This window comes from Hipposideros armiger, unplaced genomic scaffold (assembly GCF_001890085.2).
Source record: "Hipposideros armiger isolate ML-2016 unplaced genomic scaffold, ASM189008v1 scaffold_559, whole genome shotgun sequence".
Lineage (NCBI taxonomy): Eukaryota > Metazoa > Chordata > Mammalia > Chiroptera > Hipposideridae > Hipposideros > Hipposideros armiger.
The window spans coordinates 316,608-335,006 of NW_017731909.1; positions in this window are offsets into that span (position 1 = coordinate 316,608).

Genomic DNA, 18,399 nt, shown 5'->3' on the forward strand with positions numbered 1-18,399 from the left:
TACTAAGAGTTCATAATCCCCACAGTGGGTAAAGTGGTTTCATATCCTTTAAGTAAGTGCTTGAGCATCATATCCCTAATTATTCCCTTCAGAGGAAGTTTATTAGATGGTATCAAAGAATGAATACTATGTTTTCAGATCTCAGACTACAGACAAATCTCCTAAAATTAAGTATGTGGGTCACAGCAGTGGAATCCTCTCTTTAGAGGTACTTCCTATGTTATAGAAAGTGATTAGGTTTCTCACAAAAGGCCCTATAGCAGAAAATCATTTATTCATGAATGGAGTGCATACTCTGTGTTGGGCACTGAATTAGATGCAAAGATGAATATAAAATTTTACCCTGGCCTAGTTGGAGAAAAAGGCTTGCAAGCAAAAGATTACTATACACTGTGAGATGTGCTAAAATAGAAAATTATGAAAGGAACTTTGGGGCCACAGGGACTATGGGGTCACAGGAGCTAGATTTGTTAGTAAGGGAATGGGCGTCTTGAAAGGTAGTATTTGAGCTGGGACATATATGGTGTTATGTGGCAGACAAGACAGGAAACCACATTCCAGGCAGAGAAAACAGCAGATGCTAAAGGTCAGGTAATGTGACTGTATCAGAGGACGAATCAAATAACCCGATGTTTTGTTGGAAAAGTACAATCCAATCAGAAAGGTCTTGGGAATTCCTGCCAGCAGAACTCAGAATTGATTTCATAGGACACGGAAGACTTTTAAAATATTTGAAACCAGGGAAAGCCATGATTGTATCTATGTTTCAGGAAGAAAACCATGGCAGTATGGAAGATAAAGTAGAGTCTGGGATTGGGTGACCATTTAGGAGGTTCTAGTCGTCATCCAAGTAGGACGTGAAGAAGGTCTGAATTCAGACAATCGCAACAGTTGTGGAGAGCAGCATATGGGTTCAATATACAGTCACATGGTAGAAATGAAAGGACTTGGTGGCAACTTGGAAATGGAGAGAAAAGAGAGGGAGGGGGTGAACCATTCCCAGCAATCTAGATTTCTTCCCTTCAGCATCATCTTAAAACAGACAAAGAATAAAGAAGACCTTACATTTTTATTTAGGCAAGAGAATGAATTCATTTAAAGAAAATAGATGGGGAAACAAAAATGAGAGGCCAAGACGAGATCAAATCTAAACTCCAGCTCCAATGAAAACCAATAAAGGATTTCGAAATATGTATCAGATTAGAAGCAAGTTATAGTTTAGTCACTATCAAAGTAAATCTAGCTATTGATTACTTAGCAAAGTTTCAGATCCTGCCTGTCATCCCATCTCACCTGCAGAAAAAGTAGAACAAAATGTATTCTGCACACTGCTTCAACAGCACTTGCATACCAACTGATGTCCAGTCATCCGCTTTCATCATTTTGGTTGAGCCGTGGTGGCATGCATATATATAAACTAGAGTTCCTTCAGCATCCAAAGGTTTAGAGATGGTAAATTAGACACACAATGAAGAAATTTTCAGCAACTCCACAAAAATACTGCATTAAGTGATCCCTTCATGATCTGAGCTGTGTCTTCCAAAGTATTTAAGTTCTACCCTAGATTTAAGCAAAATGGAAAAAGCGTCATGTGTCTATATTATTATATTGCCTCATATCAGCATATTTTGTCTTTCTTAGAATCTAAGTGTCTTAGATGGAGAAGCTGTCTTCTCTTTACTAGCTGTCCTGTAATAGATGGTTAAATGAAGCCTGGTACACATTCTATTTCAGCCGAAGGCCTAAAGCTGAAAAACAAAATGGCAAGGACTTCCAGGTTTTAAAGTAAAGTGTTAGATCATTTATGCAGGACAGGCTGAGAGACTGTGAGGCTTCCTGTGGCTTCCATAGGATTTTGAAGAGTGTGCTGCATTTTCTCCTCTTCCTTGCTCCACTCCCATCCCTAATGGAACCAGGACAAACACTGGGGATCTCCAGAGAGACGAGGAACTACAAAAGTGGCTCCTGAGCAAAATAGTCAGCTTTGAACAGTCATCTCCACTAGCATCGGTATCCTTTCCCTGGATCTCCTGTCACTCAGCGTCTGGCTTTGGAGGAGTGAGTGACCTGGCCAGGAACGGGAGAAGAGACAGAGCCAGGAAAAGACAAGACACCCATCAAATCTCTCCACCCAGGGCTTCTAAATCCAACTCAGATTCAAGCTGAGGGAGACGGGAAATTCCCACCTGGATAAGATTTGGGTATTCGACCACTACACCGAGCTTTGCTGATTATGAAATCATTAGACTACAGTGTTTTATTTCATTTATTTTTTTAATGCCAAAAAAGTTATGCTGAAATGATATCATAAGACAGAATTGGTAGCGTGATCAGCCAAAGCCACATGCCAGCAAGAGCTACAAGGAGCAGAATCATAAATTCGCAGAGGAAGCAGGTTAGGAGGGAAGGAGAGAGAAGCAGGAGTCCAAAGAGAAGCAGAGGTGACATTGCAGACAGAGCCCGCCACATACAAGGAGAATCAGGCAGAGCCCGTTTTGCAAGCTGCCTTCATAATGGGGACTCTTCAAGGAACTTCCTGTTATATTCGCACATTCCTTTTACTTGAACCTTCTTGAGTCAGACTCTTGTTTCCTGCAACCAAGAAATCTGGCTGAGACCAGCGCTCAGGCTACAGTCCACAGGCTTTCAAGACATTGTCTCTTTGAGCCCTCTCAACAAACTTGCAAGTTAGTTATAATTACCACCAGTTTACAATATGGAGGTAAAACAAACAGGAGAAATTTATTTAAATTTACTGTCAGAGCTGAAACTCAAACCCAGGATTGTCTGGCTTCAAAATGTCAAAACTCTTTTTACTACTTTTGTTTTTAAAAATAAGGTACAAAGCAGACAAAAACAAAAGCAAAATAAAATGTAAAAGCGTCTCAGTTCAAAATTGGTAAATACCATGTGTTACACATATGCCAAGGTAGTATACTCAGGTAGAGTTTTAACAGATGGGACTGTAAGTCAAAAAGAAAAAAGAAAAAGACACTGTCCTTAGCTTTGGTTTAAAATTACTTGAAAAAGCAAAATACTTCAATAAGAAAAATGCATTTAACTGACTCATGTGTTTTTTGAAATGTGGTTTTGACTTTTCAATGGAAATGCACAATTTTAAAGATAGATGTGACATGTAGAGAACAATTTATGAACCATGATTTACAAGACAACTTTAGGAAAGATCATAGATGATCGCGGTCTATCACTTGAATGCTGATGAAACCCATCAATTTGGGCCGAGTGTGTCAGTCTTGTGTCCTTGCAGCACCGCTGATTCATATGCATTAAATTCTAGGAGAATGTGAACTTCGAAGTCAGTCATGGAATGGACTCTTACCCACTATTTTCTAGTGTATGACATGGACAAGAAGAAAGTTCTGATGTCCCAACTTAAATTAAAGCAGTTGAGGGTGGAAGGGAGAGACCAGAGAGTAATCAGTTAACCACTGCAGGGCAGAACCAACAAAAGTGAATGCTGACACTTTGAGTAACTTCCAGGTGGCTCTTTCCAAGATTCTCGAGAGAGAACAGTCAGGTCGCCCGCCACCAACACGGACCACAGGGCGCTCTGCTTCTTGCTTACATCACACGCCATCTTTCCAGACTGGTGCCCACAACCCATCCTAAGGACCAAACCCTTCTTCCTCATGGACTTTGCTCCTATCCCAGAACTAGCTCCGCCCCACCTTCTCCCACCCACTTTGTGTCGAGCCAATGTGAATTCTTTCAAACCGATTTAACACCTTTCTTCCCCAAACTGTTAGCACAAAAGAGCCTGTAACTCCAGGACCTGGGACAGGTTGTCTCTACCTGGCGCTGCTGCTGGTGGTTCAGCCTGCAGGTCCCAGGGCCGGCTCTTCCTCTGGGTAGGACGGGGCGCAGTAAACCCTTCCTTTTAGAAAAACGTTCAGCCATTGAAGTTTTTTGTTTAACAATACTAAGTTCCTGTCACCTCTGCTTTGGGGTTTCTCATCTATAAAATTAATAACAATAATATAGCAGAACCTATCTCAAAATGTTTTCATGAGAGAGAGAGAGAGCAATTAGAGTGACAGGCATACAATCGATATTGGGAAGTACTAGTTTTCTTTTTCTTTAAAGATATGAAAACACTTGACCTAGGAAATTTAGACACATTGGAGCCTTTTAGTATGACACATTTTATTGCCTATCGTTGTAACCTCACCTCTCATGCTTGAAAAACCAAAGAAACATTTGTGGTGGTTTTTCTAGGCAACAGAGAGTGCTCTCATAGCCACAACCTCAAACGAAGTATACAATTTGTAAATAATGTAGAATTCAAACCAGTAAAGAAAGGTCAGTATCAAACAGTGTTGAGTCAACTTCTTGCTAATATTCTTTATTACCAAATTTCTTCCAAAAAGCAGAGACAAGAAAAGGTATAGAGAAAACAGTAGGCAAGAGATGTTAACACCTTTTTGGAAGACAGAAATAAGAGAAATGAGTGGCTGCTGATATAGACCTAAAAGCAAGCTGCCACTTACAGGCCACACAGGAAGAGGGCCAGCAGGAAATAAGACCCAGAAAATTCCAGAACTTGGGGCACCAGGCATTGGTGCGGATCGGGGAGAGGAGGAACTGATAGCAGAGAGGTTGCGGGCCCCTCCTGCCCTTCATGGGCCACGTAACCACCATTAGCTCTACCTTCCCTCTTTCAAGAAGGAGGTTGGATTATAGTCTAGAGAAACTGAAACAGAAAGGCCACTTATTCAGGCAAGCAGAGAACCATGAAAACAGAGGACTAAAGTGAGTCAGCAAATAGGACTCAAAGTTCCTAGGTCTTCATCCTCTGTCCTAGGACTCCAGAAGCCAGGCACGACTCTGCTAAGCAGGAGAGACAAGGGCTGATACCTCAGGGGAAATGCCTTCAGTCACTGGCACTGTGGGTCACCCAGTGAAAAATCTCATGCGTGGCTGGTGATGCCCCAGAGAAGTCCACTAATGAACAAGCTTTGCCCATGCACACAGGATTTTCAGTCAATTTTTTTTTAACTGCCCTAAATGTAATAAGAATGGATAGCTAAGAATTAGATATTTAAAAGAAGCCTCCAGCACAAAAGAGACCAAACCCAGAAAACAGGGAAAAAATGTAGAGGAAACAGAGATCATATAAAATGTAGAAGACAACTTCAAAGAAACCTATCATTTGTGGCCTTCAAAATGTAAGATATAATTTTACATTGTGGAACAAGAATAAGAAGGCATAAAAGAGGAATATCAGAGAACTTAAAGAGTAATTGGAAATTAAAATGAAAATAGCAGAATACGATTTTTCAATTGGAGTTTAAAAGTAAAGGGTAAATTTTAGAAAATTACATAGGAATTAGAAGAAAAATAAGGGATGAAAAAAATTCATTAAAAAATGAGGGTAACAATGCAAAAGTTGCAATATCTGCCTCAAAGGAAGTGAGAAGAGAGCAAACAGTGATGAGCAAAAATATCGGTAAAAACATACAAGAAAATTCCCCAGAACTTAATAAAATACATGCATTTTCATATTAAAAGTGTCCATTGAAAGCTCCATATGATAAACTTCAAAAGAACGCCAATAAAGAAAATTATAGCAAAATTTCAGCATACTTGGGCAAAGAACACATGTTAAAAGCTTCCAAAGAAGGGGGGAAAATAGGTCATATACAAACAATTAGGAAATAGAATGACATTAAAAAGCTAGATGACAGTGAAGCAATAATATTCAATTCAATTTAATTCAAAGAAATAATATTCAACTGAGAACTTTTTAGGCAGACAAACTCAATCAAGTATGAAGGGAGAACAAAGGCATTTTCATGCAATTAAAGGTCACATTAATTTCACTTCTCCTTCCTTTTAAATAATGCTACAGAAATGTGTGTTTTTTCAACAGATAAAAAGTAAAATGAAAAAAAAAGGGACATGGGATTCAGGAAACAGGTAACTCAACCCAGAAAAGATAAGAAGGGAAGTAGCAGGGTGACAGCTTTGCAGTGAAGCTGGAAGATCCACCGTCCCAACTAGAACAAGAGAGAGGTTTCAGGGGAAAATACAACTGACAGGTGACGTGATGGATTAGTCACTTTATAAAGCGTCCCTTGAGAGTATTCAGTAATATGTGAATAGGAAAATGAAGCAAATGGAATAAAAAAGGACATTGGTTAACTTCAGAAAAAAACAAATGTCTTATGTACAGGGCAAACTTCTTTATGTACATCACTTGAACTACATTTACATGGTCAAAATTATGTAAATAGTGACATTATTTATTTGGCTTTATGTTTTATATAACTTATAGTCCCAATCATTCATCTAATAAATAGTTATTGCGCTTTTACTATATGAAAGCTCTAAGCTAGGAGTAGGAAATACACAAATAAAAAAGAGATGGTCTCTCCCTTCCTACCTACCGCCTGCCTCTAGGGAGCTCAGAGTCTAATGGCAGAGACAGACGTATTAAAAATAAAGCAATCTCATAAGGGGAGAAGGGTGAGGTGCAGGACAGATTACTTCTGTGTGGCAGGGCCAATAGCAGCGATCACTATGGCAGAATACTCGAAGCAATGCTTTTAATGATGACCTCGAGCTTCCAAGAAAATAGCTGTTTGGAATTTTTCCATTTCCCAAAGCAGGAGAAGATACAGTTTCCATTAGAAATAGTCAAAATAAACATCTGTTACGACTTCAAGACTCTTAGGAAGATGGCTGATCAGAAATACCCTAAGGTTTCCATTAGTGAGACAGGCTGGTCCGCTGGAAACTGCGGTTAGGGCTGCAGTAGGTAAAATGAAGAACTCAGCCAGCCTGAGGTTGGATGGCAGGATAGGAACCCAGAAAACGGGGCTTTGGGAATGGCCTAGGGTGTGCCTGAGAAGAACATGTGAGTGCTTTAATCCTGTGGCAAGGAGAAAAATTTTCCTGTGATAGACCCCATCAGGCCACAGTTTGTACTTGAGCTATCTGCATGCGGTGCCACACTGATCTGTGTTTCGGAGCCAGGAGAAGGTCAACGGTAAGGTTGAAGCCAAAAAGGGTGAACGGTGCAATGAGTTTGTGGAAGAATGCTCGTTAGTACACTAAGAGCTGGGAATGAAACAGTAATCCGCATGTTCTGATTAAAGGAGCCAAATGTTTCAAGATCCCATTACGATGAAGATGACAAAAATTTTTTCAAGATCACATAAAGCCCTAAGAACAAATAATTTATGTGAGAAGGGATGACGGGAACAGAACTTGGGAAGTTGGAAAGCAGCCAGTGGTCAGTGGTCAGTGACTTAGCTTATCCAAGAAAGCGTAATGCTAAATCAGCAGGGAGGATGGCTAAGAACCAAATTAGCCACAGGAGCCCCTCAATTCTCCAGAAGGGGGGTGAGGGAATGAAAAGAAGATATCGGTTGAAGTCACTGTCAGCAGTGAGTTCCCCGAATCTCCCCCTCCATCATACCCAGCTAGGGAAATGGACCTTTCCCACGGGAGGTTTATTCCCTGGAGAGGGTAAAACAGGAGTCTGGTTAAGGATGAGGATACCATATTGAACACAAGGAGATGAAGTGAAAGTGTGCATCCTGAATGTTGAGACTCCCAGTTCTCTTCCCTTCACTGGTTCCCAGGTCAGTGGCAGCTGACACCTTCTAGGTAGAAGATGGCAGATTCTGTTTTCAGGTTAATTTGACTAGCCCAAGAAGAAAGACACTGACCTGAGATGACTCCTGGCCGTCAAGGCCACTGTCAACAAGCCTCACTCATGGGCCCTGTTTCTGATCACAGCTTCTCAGCGTTCCTCCCTTACATTTGGACAGTCACGCAGAGATGAACGGCCACCTGAGATCAGGTGGAGATATTAACCTTGTATAAGACGGGGACACATCTGCTGAAGCTGTTGTGGAAGAGAGTAGGATATGCTCAGAGGAAAATTATGGAGGAAACTAAAAAGGAGGAAGCAGTTCTGTCTCTGACATAGGAGGTAAAGTCATTTGAAGAAGTCAGAAGATAACACTGCTAGAATAGGTGTTTGGGAGTGTGGGGATGCTATCTGCTGTGAGAACTGAAACAGCAGGAGCTCATCTCAGCTTCGAGTAGCACATGTATATGAATGATTCACACATTTATATGTCTGGTTCAGACCTCTCCTCTGAGCTGCAAACTGATAGACTTCACTACCTACTTGACACCTCCCATTGGGAAATTTTTAAATCCCTTAAACTTTATATGTGTCCCTGAGAAGTCATGAGTTACCCTCCTGCCTAGTCCTAAACCCAGTCCATTTCTAGTGTTTTCTTTCTCAGTGGATGACATTGCCTTTCAATCAGTATGCACGCCTTGACTCCGACCTTCATTATCTTTTTGATATCCAAACTATCAACCTATTCAAACAATCAACCTGTTCTAGACCACTCAACAATGCCTCCGAAATACTGCTTAAGCCTCTCTGATTTCCTCCCTGTCCATTAAAATTGTGTAGTCCAGTGGTTTCCCCTTCATGGTCTGCCTACATTCCTGTCCAATTTCATCTCATACTGTGGGCTTCTCATTCTCTGAACACCTGCTGTTACAGGAGACCTCCTCATGATCTTCTGTCTGAAATGGTTTTGCCAACTCTTTCATCTAATTAACTCCTATCTGTCCTTCAAATGTCAGCTCCAGGGGCACTTTCTTAAGGAAAATTGTGTCACTTGGGAGTTTTTCTTTATAAGCAACAGAAGCTTTTCCTGAAATAAGCAGTAAAATATGTTAAAAAGATATTTGTAACTCACAGATGGAATGATTGTGCAAACTGAAGAACTACCGTGTTTCCCCAAAAATAAGACTGGGTCTTATATTAATTTTTGCTCCAACAATCTACATTTATTCATTTATTCATGTACAAAAATCTACATTTATTCAAACAGTCATATCTGGCTGATGATCTTAACTGGGGCTTATGCTTGGAGTAAGGCTATTACGAGCATCCTGAAAAATCATGCTAGGGCTTATTTTCTAGTTAGGTCTTATTTTCAGGAAACATGGTAAGCTCCGGCATCCAGGAATAATCTGCCAATCAGTCCTCAGTAACTAGTCTGGGGGAAAAAAAAAATCCTCTACCATATTCATGAAGCACAATGGTAGAGTTTGTAATGCTGCCACTTCTGTATTAGGTACTAACCTCAAAGCAACCATAACTGCTACAATGAGAGAGAAGAGAGGGAGAGAGAGAGAGAGAGAGAGAGAGAGAGAGAGAGAGAGAGAGAGAGCCAGCCACAAGGGAAGCTGGGAAAGCAAGTATCTGACACCTTCAGCTATGGTGGCAGGTGTTTCCTGACTCCCACCAAGCCTTACAATGTAAGAGGTTCTCTAAACATTTGGAGGGAGCTCAGATATTGGGTCGTGAAAAGGAAGGACACATCTTCACTGTAGAAGATTTCCCTGATCTTGATACGTTCAATTCCATTACCGACTCTCAGTGCAACTTGGACTTCTTAAAAGCACTTGTAATAGTTGGAATTTGTAAGTGTAGTCTCAATTTGCCATGTACTTGCTCTCTAGTTCCTCTAATAGCTCGCCAGTTTCCTGAGAGGCACTGTTCCTATTTTTGCTCACCTGTGTAGTCCCAACATTTCATATATTGTAGGTGCTTATGAAATGAGCTCGAAGAGTCAGGAGGCTTTGGCTAGTAACACACGACAAAGATTTATCCAAGAATCTTAGGGTTTGTAAACCAGAAACAGAACTACGCGATACCCAGAGTGCTCCAAAGAATAAAGAAAGGCTGAGTTCTTATAATTAAAATAGTACATTCTTGAGAAGATTCAGTTCTGTAGCCACTGAATCGGTCCAAGATGGAAGTCTTCGAGGTGTCTGGGTAATGGAACATTCTTTTCTGAATTGTTTAGAATGTTATCTATGGAATTCATGTATATTCAGTCACTGATGGACAACTGGAGATGTTACCGGCACTGGGGTCCTTGCCCCTCTCGGGATAGAAATCAAGAGAGTGGGTGAAACCATTTGCACAGAGAAAGGTTTATTAAAGCAAAAGCTTGAGGCACCACGGGAGGTCACTCTGGAGAAGGTTGGATGTGGCTCCCCGAGGTCTAGGAGCAGGACATTTTTGTGGGATTTCGGGATCCATAAAACATTTCAAAATATTTGAAATAAAATTTTACAATATTTCAAAATATTTAAAGTAAAATTTTAAAATATTTCTGGAAAGGGTTTAGCCTATAAAATTGTATTTCTACTTTAATAGATTAAATAAGCATAAAAAGTACTCTTATTTGGTGACTATGTTGTGCCTCCCCTTCCCCCTTTAGACCCTGATGGGGAGAGCACCCCGCTGCTGTCCTATTGTGTGAAAGGAACAGAAGAGGTTACTTAGTTTGTGGTCACTCCTTCCCAGGGAACAGCAATTTGGATGAGTTGTCAAATGCCTTTCACACTGAGCCAGGACATACAATGGTTTGTTCAATCCCTAAAGTAAATATGGTAGTAACCCGAGCATTAAGAGCCTTCAATACAAAACTACATTGTGTTCCTGGCACATTCCCCTTTGTTTCTCAGCCCCAGAGCATTTTTGGCTCCACTCATTAGACCCCGAGCGTGTAACAGCTACACTCCCTCTTAATTCCGTCAAAGGTGATAGCACACAGACCAGGAAGTCCCTGCCAGGCCAGCCTGATGAAGATAAGGCAGTTCCAGAAAAGTAATGCTCATAATCAAGAGAGCTTTCAGTTGTTATTTTGTTTTAATGGCCATATACTGTTTAGACTCTAGGGGCTGTTTCTGAATTGACATTTAGGCTTAAAATGTAAATAGTCTTAGAGAGATACAAATCCTTTTTTTTTTTTTTTTACTTTTCTTTCTTTTCTTTTCTTTCTTTTTTGGTAATAGGATAAACATCCAGGAGGCATCAGTTTGGTATAAATTTTTCTATGGAAATATATATACCCTATTAATTTGCTAGGGCTGCTGTAACGAAGTACCACAGACTAAGCAGCTTAAACAACAGAAATTGATTGACTCCCGGTTCTGGAGGCCAAAAGTCCAAGATCAAGATATAGGCAGGATTGTGCCTTCTGAGAGCTGTGCCTCCCTCTTAGATGCTGGTAGCCTCAGGCGTTCCTTGATTGTAGCTCGCTGGTGTTCTCCCTATGTCTTTACATCTTCTTTTCTCTGTATTTGTCTCTCTGTCTGAATTTCTCCTTTTTTTTTAGCTGAGCCATCCTGCCACCTGTTGGCAGCTGTTGGCAGCTCAGTTCGGGCCGGGAATCAAACCCGCGACCCTGTTGCTCAGAGCTCACACTCTTGAGCGAGCTCTTAACCACCTGAGCCATTTGGCCGGCCCTGAATTTCTCCTTTTTATAAGAATGAAACCCGAGGCCAAATGAGTCTGGGGCTTGTGCTGCCTGCGCCCCTCAGCCAATAGACCGGCACAGGAGTTGGGTCATAGAATAAGCATTTATTATCAGAGCACCTGTGGCCTGAGAAGGCAGCGGGTTAACACCTCCAAAATCTGCCTTCACATTTTCAGACCAGCTTGGGGTTTTTAAGGGAAAATCTGGGCGTTCCTCCAGAGGCCACTTGATGGTTCCAGGGGTCTGCATGGAGTCTTCCCCCAGGCAATGTGACTCGCCGGTGGCATCAGCAACCCAGGAGCAATGATGACAATAACCTGGAAAGAATGCTAGGCCATACAGATTGTGATCATAAGCAAGGGATATTGTGATCAATAAGAGGTATTGTGATCAGTAAGCAAGTACAAGTTTCAGGGTAATTAAAGCAAGGAACTAGACAGGGGATATTCCAAACTCAGGAACTGAGACAGGACATTCCAAGCTCAAACCTACGCGTAGGGACGGGGTTGATCAATTGTCAAGCTCTAGGACAGGGAGAGGTGAGGCTAGGGACATTGCAAGGCCTCTTTTGTGGGGGTCCCAACCAGGTCCTGTTTCAAGAACCCCAGTCCTACCGGATTAGGGGCCACTCCAACGACTTCATTTTAACTTGATTTCTTCTATAAAGGCCTTGTCTCTAAATAAAGCTACAGTCTGTGGTATTGGGGGTTAGGATTCCAATGTTTCTTTCCTGGGGTCAGATTTCAACTCGTAACACTTTAATCTGGGAAACCCCAACAGGGGACATACTACTTATAGGCTGATCCGTGCAAGCGAAGGCCCTGGCCAGTGGCTGGCAGACTAAGAAAAAGAACCAGACAGGATAAGCTCGCTCTCAGTAGCCACAGCCCTAGATCAAAGGGCAATTATACCGGAAAGGATGAAAGGAGGAGCCTCCCTTGGGGGCTCCTGTTTCATTCATGCCCTCAGACAGCAGCACCAAGAATGTGCTGATTTTCAGAAACAAGGGACAAGTCATTGCTCTAATCTTATAAAATTTTCAAGGTCCAGTTAATTGTTAGTGAAAGAATTTAAATTACAGAAGTGATTAAGTGAAATCCCAGATAATTGATTTATTTCCTTATAGAAGAAGTTAAAAAAAAAGTGTATCTTCTGGTTCCTCATTGGAACTACATGTGAGATTGTCCTGATAGGTTGAACCTTGACCTGTTGTCCAGCCTCACCGCACCAGGTACCTTTATTGCCCAGGCTCTGTCAAGGATGAGAGTTCATATTAATCTGTGGGATGCTTGGATTCATGTTTGTCTGCTCCATGAGGATGTCACCTTCCTATGGGCAAGGACTACATTTTTGTTGTTTTGTTATGTTTTTAGAGTCTCCGAAATGACATAGTGTAGCCTCGATAAATATTCATTTATGATGAAGAAATATGTGGCAGCATTTAAATAGATTCATTTGTTGTTCAATCAAATGCTGCATTATTCATTCATCCAATCATTCATAACTAGTAATATTTATTGTTCCACAATATAGCTTGAGAGGAGCTGAAGAGGTTACAATGATGAAAAGAAAGTTAATTTTCTCTCAAAGTGTTTAGGATTTACAAATAGAACCAAAATATTTTTTAAAAATCAAGTGATACACATGTAATATGCAATGATAACATATAAGCACGAGATGCTGTAGGCATAACAGAAGGTGGGAGAGTTTATCATCTGAGAGAGCAGAGAAAGTTCATGAAAGAAACATTTGAGGTAGGTCTTCGCGAATGAGTGGAATTTGGAAAATAAAAATGAGAGTGATGAGAAGATAGGGAGAAAGGGGGCCAAAATGGATGTTTTTATAATAGCTAGTAACTATTTTGGCAGAAGAACAAAACAGAAAAAAAAAAATAAAACAGAGTTGTTTACAATCAAACTATAAATTAGATTGGGACCATCATTTGCCAGACTGAAGAGTTTAGATAACATTTATGATGGGGAGACAGTAAAGATTTTTCAACAGGGCAATGGTGTGATTGGAGTGTGTTCTTGGGAAGACTTTTGGGTGGCAGGGGGTGTAATGAGTTGAAGTGAGGCATGAGTTCAATTTAGGAAGTTGGTACACTAGAGCAGCCCAGGGGAGGCCAAAACAGGGGGATCTAGTTTTTGTGGGCCTGCAGCTAACTTAAACAATTGGACACTTTAAGAAAAGTAATGTAAAACCAGGTATTAAAGTAAATACTTAGAGGAAAAAAATCACAAAAATTATGTATTTTAAAAAGCTAATAAATACCATAAACAAGAAAACCCAGGAAAATATCAGACTTTTAAAATTAACAGTCTGACACACATTAATAACATTTTATTTTCTTGCCTTTTTTGGCTGCATACTCATTATCTCTTCCAACAACAACAAAATTGGGACAGTTTTCTGTAGCGAGAACAGAAAGATGATTTCCTTTTTTATGTGGCATGACAGTTTAAAAGCATTATTGATAAGTTAGAAAAGTTTCTCCTAATTTTGCAACTTGCTACTGGTAATGTCATGCTAAGATAGATTCTGGTGTGGGGAAATACATAAAACATACCATTTTGCCTAGAGACAGATGTGCTTTTCTATACAGGAAATCTAATCATCCTGTTTCACAAATTACCTGTCAGAAAAGAAAAAAAAAATGGTGCATTTATAATTGTATGTGCTGCATTATTGAATATATTCTCGACAAGTTAGAACTTGTTTTGACTAAGGGTTAATGAGAACCAAACCCTCCACTTCTAACCACACACATCTAATGATTGAATTTCCCCCATGCTGGCACCAGGCTCTATACCTTTCAAATCTGCAGTCTCATCCCCTAATTCTTCCAGTGCTGGGAGCCTGAGAACACGTTCATATCAAGATATGCAGCATAGTAGTAATTGAGTTATTCCTGGAAACCATTACTTCACCTGAGTAACTAGTAATAAATTAGCCGTCCAAGGAACTAGGCCTCACAAGGAACTAGGACTATGAACCATTTCAAAGACCACACTAAACCCACCCAAAATAATCTCCAACTCTAGTTCCTCTTATGTGTATTACAAACTTCCCTTGATCATTCCAATGGCACTTGACAAAGAGGGATGGTACTGCTGGCAACGTGTAATGGAAGGGATGTTGCAGTAAAAAGAGCTAATGGGGAACCAATTGCAGTTAAATTATCTTATTTTTCAAATTTTATGCAAATATATGACCCACTGAACATATTGCTAGGGTCTTGGAGGGGGCACACTCTAAAATGGCCCATGATCCCTACCTCTTGGTGCTCATCCCTTCTCTTTGAGCACAGTCTGGCCTAGTGATTTGCTTCTAGCCAATAGAATGTGACAAAGGTAATGGGCTAAGTTATGTGGGATAGTCACTACCATCTTGCTAGCAGACTCTCTTCCTTGCTGGCTTTTATGGAACAAGTTGCTATATTGGAGAAGCCCATGATGGCTTCTGGCCAACAGCCAGTTAGAAACTGAAGCAGGAAGCTGTCAGTCCAACAATCTTTGAGGAACTGAAAATCTGTCAAGAACCACATGAGTGTGGCTGTCAGTCATTTTCCTTTAAATGTGAGCCTTTAAATGTGATCCCAGCTCTGGACACCTCCCTGAATGAAGCCTGATGGGAAACATGGAATCAGGGGACCCAGGTAAGCCATGCCTTGATTCCTGAACCAAAGAAGGTGCAGGATAAAATGTGTTTGGTTTGAAGCTGCTACACTGTGGAGGAATTATTACAAAGCAATAGAAAATGAATACAGGTCCCTTCCAGGATCTTAGGGTTGGTGCAGATGAAGGGCCTCAAAGCTGAATTTATTTGCTTTGTGGTAAGTCTGCCTTTGAATATGGGCCTGAACAGCACAATGAAATGTCATGCAATCAAACTTTATACTTTATCATTATTTGTAGCGTTTTATTTCCGGGCAGGCAGCATGGGTTTGGTCCTGGTGATTACTCAGTTGAGTAAGAGATAAATCATCTGACAAAGGTAAGACACAGAGGAGGGTGAAGGAGAGAAAATGTCCCTTTGAACCATTTTTGAGAATCAGAACATCAATAAGAAATGGTGAGCATAAATTAGGGGGAGCAGGGCAGACACCCGAAGTTAGACAGCACTCGTTTAACAGTCTCATAGAATGATTTTCTTACCTTCTCCAGCACAGTCTGGCAGCTTTGGCATGGGAGCTGAGACAGAGAAAGGGTTACCTAACGGCCCTGATCTGTGATGTGATCATGGGATTCTGGCTGAGTTGGATGGCAAGAAAAGTTAGAAAAATGTGACAATAAGAAGACATAAAGGGTCTGGAACTCACAGTGAGATGGGGAGACAGGTTCAGTAGATAAAATAAAGGAAGAAGAGAGTAGAGAGAATAACATGGTCAGAGAAGGGATTTTTGCATTTCAGAACTTAAAAGTGGGATATTTTTGAAGAAAGATGGTGACTTGGGTTTGGCCCTATAAATGTATGACTGAAATGGGGGCAAAAGAAAATTCACTGAAGTGTAAAGCAAACATTATGACACCAAGGCTTTCACAATTGTCATCAATAATTGTTGAAGTTATAAAAGAAGGCTATAAGGGACAAGATATTCAAAGATGACACTAAGCTAGGTATTTTCCCCCATATATGATCCTGTCTGCTTTTCACTTCTGAAAAGATTTTTTTTTCAATGTGGCACATCTAAAGTATATTGCCAAAACATACCCTATCATTCTATTAATAATAAGAAAATATAACAAAGGAAATGATAACCTGTATGTTGAATCACTTTCAATTTAAAAAATACAACTAATATTTTCCCTAAGATTAACAGCATGTACTTCCTTTAGCAGTTTTTTTGTGCCACATCTAATTAATTTTAACCAAATGATTCCATTAACAGATGCCATAGACAGGTCATCTGAAATTGGCTATATGTAGGCTCACAGGGTCGTAATTCCTGTTTTAATCTCATCTCTTGACCCTACAGAGAGAAAGGTCACCTGGGCCGTTTTGGCCAGTGAGCATCCTTCTGGGTGTTGAAGTACAGATTTCACCAAGTGTCAGGAACCCTAAGAGTTCCAAGTTGAATGTTGAAAGGAAAATGGAGATGAATAAGTTAGAGCAGCACGTCTGAACTGGTCTCTAATAATGTAGTTGTAATTTTAAGTTAACCATCCTCTTGGACAGACCTTTCGTGATTCAGGTCAATTCCCACACAATGGATCCTGCTTCTTCATTGTGTTATAACTCTAATTCCCAGTGGCCTGCAGATAAAATGCAGGCACTGGGCCTGGGTTATGTCTCCCAGAAGCAACGGGAGGGCACTGGCCTTGATGGGAGCTTCCATTTTGGCTCGGGCCTGTGGCAACAGATGCATTAAACTTTCAGCCTTGGCAACGGCAGGGGCGGTTTCCCAGAGGGTCCAAAACAAAGTTCCTGGCACAGGAGTAGCATCGAGGGGGCAGCAGCTGCCAAGTTTCCTCTACTCCTCAGTGGGAAGGAAAGCAGCAGTGACAGCAGGTTTTTTTTTCTCCAGGCCAATTCTGTTGTGAGGTTTTGGGCTTTATTCCTGAGAATTCGCCTGAAATCTGGTTCTCCAGCCTTCCTGGCAATTTTGAGATATTTTTGAATATGCTTTGGAAAACTCCATTTTTACTTAATCAGTCCGAGTCATTGTCTGTTGATTGCAGCTGTGAACCTGACACACGTTTCAGATTAGGATGGGGATATAACGAGGTCCTCAGATGGCATTCCTAAACCAATGCTTTTGCCTGAGGATTGTGTCAGTGTTCGTTTCTCTGTGGGGTGTGGGGAGGCTATAGCTTCATATAAATGACTGGTGAGGGGGTCAACAACCTCTTGATTCAGACTGGCACTCCAGGACGAGAAACGGGATGGGTATTAGATAAAGCCTCATAGAAGACCTTGGTAATTTAAGAGCAGAATTATTTAGCCCATTGCTTACTGAATGATTACTATATGCCAGACCCTTTGCTGGACTCTGGAAATAAAATTGTAGGGAAAAGTGACTTCGAGAGAGAGCTCTAAATAGATAAAAATCAAAATGTAACACACAGTAGGAGCTATGACAGGGACTTGAATAAACCGCTATGCAAGGACATATCTTAAGATAAACCCCATCCAGTGGCCACATTTTCCAAGTATATTTTTATGAAATACTAAAAATATAAAGAGAACTCACTGTACCCTATTCACCCAGAAACGTCAGGAAGAGTTGGTAGAGTCTTCAAGAACTCATGGCTTTGTGAGTCTCATAAAGAGGTAATGAGTTGCCTAAAGAATAGCCTCCAGCTAAATAATGGTTTAAAAAGTAAACAGGAAAATACTAGAGAGAAGAGAAACAATATTCCATCCCAGCCAGCTCAGGCGCAAACTTCATCAGTAGTCTGGGGTGGGAGACGGAGGGCAGCGTTGGAAGCTAGAAGAAAGAGATACTATTACTCAAAATCTACAGTACTAATATATTTCTGCTCAGGACTGGGAAAGGAGGGTGCCTTTTTGGTTAGGGAAAAAACATTCTTTGGGGGTTTGTGTGTTTTTGGAGTGGGGGAGGTGGAGATATCTTTATTTCAGAGGAAAATTTGGCTGTAGTGAATTGGAAGGGGGAGGTGGGGTCCAGGTGAAAAGGGCTCATGGCTCACAGGGAAAAAAGAAAGCAGGGCTCTAGTGTTCCTTTTTCACTTCCTTTAAAAACACTGGGTCAAATGACCAAGGAGGGAAAGAGGCTGGAATTTATAAGTCCATCTATGATTCCGCGGCTCTGAGAAGCCACTTTGTAGTTGTAAAATTGTATCTGTGGTAAAATACCCCCAGTAACTAAATAATACCAGATATAATAGGAAGAGTTTGTAACTTAATGTCTAATTTACATCCAAGAGATAATTTAAATAATGAGTCACTAGCTTAAAAAAAAAAAACTATGAAAACATTAAAAGGTATGTGGCCATATTTGGCAAACTGTTTTGTAGTTGAGAAAACTATGCCCCATATACTTCACAGATACAAAACTACAAACTGGCATAAGCATATAATTACAATAGATTTTATGAAATGACAAATA